Raw genomic sequence first — 6000 nt, forward strand, 5'->3', positions numbered from 1 at the left:
AATCTTTGACATTTTGATACGCGGACATTTAACTTTTTGAGAATTTGATAATACATTTAAAATCAAACATGACTCACGTGAGAGAGTTTTAAAATGAGACAAATTAGATGTGTCCAGATTTTAAAGAAGTCAAGACTTAAATATATTTTTAAATCTTTAGGGTTTAAATGTTCGCAAATCAAAAGGTCAAAGATTAATTTATCATTTTTTTATAAAATAAAATATTATTATTTATAGCATAAATTAAATAAAAAAATCCAACACTTTTAAAATAAAAAAATTAGAATTTTAAAAATAAATAAATATTTATCTATTTAATATATTAACATAATTATCTTTTTGTATGAGATGATAAATTAATGACTATAAACATTATTTGATGGAGATGAAACTTAATAAGGCATGCTGATGATTATCACAAAAATTAAAATTGGCAATACCATGAGAATATTTCAATTAAACCATATTGAAGAGAATTTTTTAAAATCAGAGTTAGATATTAAATAAAATAAAATATTATTATTTACAGCATAAATTAAATAAAAAATATAAATAAATAAATCTATCACTTATTTTTAGAAGATTTTTACACGGTGAAAACTCAGGTGAAGTCGACTTCACGTGAAGTTGATACCTCAGAATCGTTAGATGAAAATTTAGTCAAATCGGTCAAAGCATCTAACGGCTCTCAAGTATCAATTTCACGTGAAGTCGACTGCACCTGAGTTTTTACCTTTTTACACACGTTTATTTACCGTGTAAGATAGACGGTGCAGAGAGGCATAGATAAATCCTAATGAGGCAGTGGCGCAAGGTAGGAATCTATATATGATGCATATGATGTTTTGAGTAATTAAGTAGAGGTTGTTGAGAGGAGAAGAAGTGGACGATCCTTTGAGGACAGAAAGGCGCTACCAAGAATAACCAATATTATTCAATGAAGGAATGTTTTAAATTATTACACTATTAAAGAGAAGAGAATTTTTTGTATGGAGGTTATGGGCGTAGTATTATTACACATCTAGGTTGGGATTTTATACATAGATATAGGAAAGAAAGAAATATTTACATGACTTTTGTACAATTTTTTCGAGTAATTGCACATGTTGTTTTAGATTATAGTGGTAGGGATGAAATGAAGATTTTTTATTTTAATAAATAAATATAATATTTATCAAAATAAATAATTTTTAGAGAATTTACTGATTTAAATTTTTTTTCATATTTCGGTTACAGTGTAAACAAGATGACAATGCGTATATCTTATTTACAGCAAGGTTCAGAAAATCGGACCGGTCATCAAACCGCTCTAGTCACTGGTTCATTGGTTCACTGGTCTAACCGGTTCAACCGGTGGTTCAACCGGAAAAACTGTTTTAGAATAGAATAATAAATAAATTATAAATACACATCCTAAAATATAATTATAGTCTGATATAAATCTTAAAATATCTAAATATTAAATCCCAAATACATATGATCTTATCAAAATCCAAAGTCAAAAGTTAAATAGTAATAAAAGCATATCTAAATATTAAATCCCAACATCATGGTTTATCAATCATCAAAATCCGCAAGAACTTGTTGCAAATCTGCTTCGGTGGGATGATCTTCACCTTCATTCCCACCCTGATCAGCAGAAGAATCAAGAGATGCAGCATAAAGACCACTACTACCACCGCCACTTTGATATAAATCAGCATCAATTTCACTAATAAAATAAACATGTTATCATTATATTATAAACTAACAACATTCTAATAAATCATTAGAAACTAAATATAATATACTCACGCAATAAGTCATCCACATTATTAGGAAGATCAGGCTCTTTCTCTACAACCTCTTCAGTCACCCAAAAGTCAACTTGACTGATACTTTCATAATCAATTGGATCATATTGTGTCTTTTGCTTTCTTTTTTCTTTTTCCTTCCTAAAAAGTTAAATGCAATATATGAAGATTTAATAATTTACAAATTTGTTATGATAAAGATTACAAATGAAACAATATAGTTTTTCATGAAACATATATTACCTAGATTTAAGACGCAAATTATAGGTAACATAAACAATGTCATTCAGTCTATCATGCTCCAATCTATTTCTTCTTTTTGTATGAATCTGGTAAAAAAGGATCCAATTTCTCTCACACCCAGAAGAAGCAGATGCTTGGCTAAGAATGCGAACAGCTATCTTTTGTAGACATGGAGTAGAGCCTCCGAATAACCTCCACCATTCATCTACCAATTATAAAACCATAACATATTACAAGATATCAATTAAGAACATAGGAGCATAAAACAAGTTACTATTAATTAAACAAATATTCAGCCATATTCTTACCAGGCTTAAGTTCAGATGCAACTGGAATAACTTCTTGTCTATCAAAACTTTCCTTCCGATCTCTATATAAATGTATTTCCTTCATTGGCTGAACTGAATCCAAATTGTTACACTTGCAATACAAGGTAACAAGATCAAGCAAACCTCGCATAACATCAGGTGCTTCTTTATAATTTTCATTAAAAAAGAATTTAGGATTCAGGAAGTAAGCTGCCGCATGAAGATCTTTCTTCAAATGCTTGTCCCATCTTGAGTTGAAAATATATGTGTACGACTGATATGTAGTCTTGGATTGCCTAAACATCTCCTTAATTGTATCTTCTGCCCTTAGCATTCCTTCATAAACACATCTCAAAGATAGTTTGTCATCAGTATCAACAACCCTCAGCAAGTAAATCAGAGGGCCCACAAGTTTACATACAGTAAAGCAATCGTCCCAAAATTTGCAGTCCAGAATAATAGCACTCACAGCTCTACCAGTAGCATTCATTCCTAATTTGTGATCAGTGAAAATTGAATCTACAACCAATTGTTGCAACTCTTTTTTACGGTCAAAGATGCTCTTCAATGTAATAAACACAGTTGCAAACTGGGTTGCACCAAGACGTACAATTTCTCTCCAATGAGGTCTTTGTCTTAGCCAAGATAAGAAAACCGTATGATTGTACACAAATACTGTAATCTTTGAAGCACGTGTTGCAAGGTTAGAAATATACGCCATGCTGCTTATATCTTTTAAAATAAGATTAAGGCAATGAGCAGCACATGGTGACTAATATATATTATCATATTTTCTATTGATAAGCCTACCAGCAGCAACATAATTGGGCGCATTGTCAGTCACAACATGCACAATATTATTTGGGCCAATCCATTCAATTACCTCAGAAAACAAATTACACAAGTGTGAAGCATTTTTTACCATACTGGAAGCATCTACTGATTTCACGAAACACAAACCTTTAGAACAATACACCAAGAAATTGATTAATGTTCTTTGTCTTTGATCTGTCCAACCGTCAGCCATGAGGGTACATCCAGTTTCCTTCCATGCACTCCTATAACTATCAACTAGCATTTGGCTTTCTCTTTTAAGATCAGCCAACAAATGAACCCTTAACTTATCATAAGAAGGCCCTTGTAACCAAGTCCAATACCAGCAACACCATCCAGCATATCTTGAAAATATGGCGACATCACAACATTAAATGGAATTTTACAATCCAAAAGCCACCGAGCAAATCGTTTATCAACCTCGTGTATCGCCTCTTTGTTTTGCAAAACACTTTTAATACTTGGTTGAGCTCCTGGAGTTGTTCTTGGTGCAAACATAGGAGGAATGACTTTGGCTTTTTTCTTTGGATCGCCTCCAATTCCTTGATGATTCGAGGTACGCTGCTGTTCCTGTTCTTCTTGAGCTATTGCATCATCAATTGCATCCTCTACCTCATCACCACCCTCTTCACCAAAACTTACTTTTCTTTTCTTTTTGTTGGTCTGAATATCTTTCAACAAACTTTTCATCTGTTTTTCCACATCATATGGAACTTTAGGACATTTTTTCACGTCTCCAGTAATCTTTGTTAGATGTTTCTTCATCCTGTGAATTCCACCTCCATTGAAAACTTGTAGACAAAATAAACATTGATACTGTGGTTTTCCATTCACCATTTGTAGAACAACATATTTCCAAGCTAAATATGTTTTTCCCCTAAGGTTCGAAGAACCTTGTGACTGACTATCGTTAGCACTACGGGAATTAGGATTAGCAGCATCATTCAGAATAGGAGTATCGGCAGGCATGTTATTATTCACAGAAGCATTGTTATCAGCAGTTGCTTCTTGATTAATACTATCTTCCATAACTAAAATTAATAAAACATATATGAAATTAAAAACAGCCACAGCAATAAACATTAATAATTCTATCTACACAATGAACATTAACAATTATGCATAACAAATTTGAGAAATTCAGCCAGTCAACAAATATGCAAAATCGAGTAAGTTTTTAGCATTAACAAAGTACAAAACAGTAACAAATTTGAGCTACAAAACAGAAATTTAAGCAACACACAGAAATTGAACTACAAACAGATATTGAGCAACACACAGATTTTGAGCTGCAAACCAAGTTACCAACAAACAGAAATTGAGCTGCAAACCAAGTTACTAACAAAGAAGTTCACAGAGGCAAAGAACAAAGATGAGCAGAGGAAGTCAGTTCAGAGAGGCAAGTCGAAGTTCACAGAGGCAAAGAACAAAGATGAGCAGGCTACGAGTCACTCACCGTGCGACAAAGAAGACGATGGGACGGGCAGGGAACCAGGCGAAGAAGGAGGGTTACTTGGGCTGACGACCAGGCTGGCGGTTGCGCTGTTGACTGGTGACCGCGGCGACGAAGGAGGGCGCGGTGGCAGGCTAGGGTTCAGTCTTCTCTGTTCTCTTCTCTCACTCAGATGAATATGATTTAGCAGTGAATGGGTTCGGGGAAAGAAAGGGGGGTTGGGGTGCATGGTGCAGGGTGCTCCACGGGTCGGGTCGGGTTAAGGGTTTCTTTTTTTTTAAATAATAAAACGGCGTCGTTTATGCAGAACCGGCCGGTCACCGGTTCGGCCCAACCAGCCGGTTTTTGGCCGATTCGCCGGTTCTTTGTCGGTTCTTTTTAGGACGGTTTTTGTAGGAGGACCGGACTGTTTGCATCGTCGGTTCGCGGTTAAACCAGTCGAACCGGCCGGTCCGATCCCGTTTTTAGAACCTTGATTTACAGTGTAAACGAGATATACACGTCATACGTGTATAAACGAGATATGGGTCGTACACGCTTATATATAGAAGTCGTTTACAACTGACTTCCAGGTCCCAGTTTCACTTTGTCAATATCTTTCCCTTCTCTTTTAACCCCTTTTTAACTATACCTTTGACCCAAGCGGTGATGGCGTGCCAAGTGGGGAATGACGGTGACATAAACAGGCTGAACGAGACAACACATCTTTCTCTAGCACAAACTCATCCTCATCGCCACCATCGGAAGGCTCACTGTCTGCACTGCCTGCCATGTAATCATCGTCCGACTCCTCCTCACCCTTCTCTACCTCATGCTTCGGAATCGTGACATGAATGGGAGGTGGTGTGAGAGGTCAGTCATCCTGCACGTAGGTTTCGTGTACGGACGGCCCACTACCACCGTGATCCACCTCGGCGGACAGCTCCATTACCTGTTCACACATGATCCTCCCATGAATGTCGAACATCAGTCGCACATGCTCGTCCCCGTGAAGTCGAAATAGTCGAAACCGAAAGACTCCATTTTTCATAGGTGCCAGTAACCTATACGCCATCTTTTCAATTTCTCTCGCTTGTGTACCACCGAACTTGCTCAATATCAAACTCTTCAAATCCGACAACGTCTCCACACGTTGAGTGCGAAACAATATCGGATCCTGACACTTAAATGTCACCCCGTTGTCGCCATTTCTCATGCGACAATTGGGATAAAGAAGCACAACTATGAATGGATTGTTACATACTGGCCATTCAGCTATGTCTTTGAGAGAAATAAGGGACAGAAGAAGGATATGAAATGTGTGTGAAGAATACCAAGAATTACACATTCTTTTATAAAAGCTGAACATTTGTCATATATATATATATAT

Source organism: Arachis duranensis, chromosome 1, assembly GCF_000817695.3.
Source record: "Arachis duranensis cultivar V14167 chromosome 1, aradu.V14167.gnm2.J7QH, whole genome shotgun sequence".
Classification (NCBI taxonomy): domain Eukaryota; kingdom Viridiplantae; phylum Streptophyta; class Magnoliopsida; order Fabales; family Fabaceae; genus Arachis; species Arachis duranensis.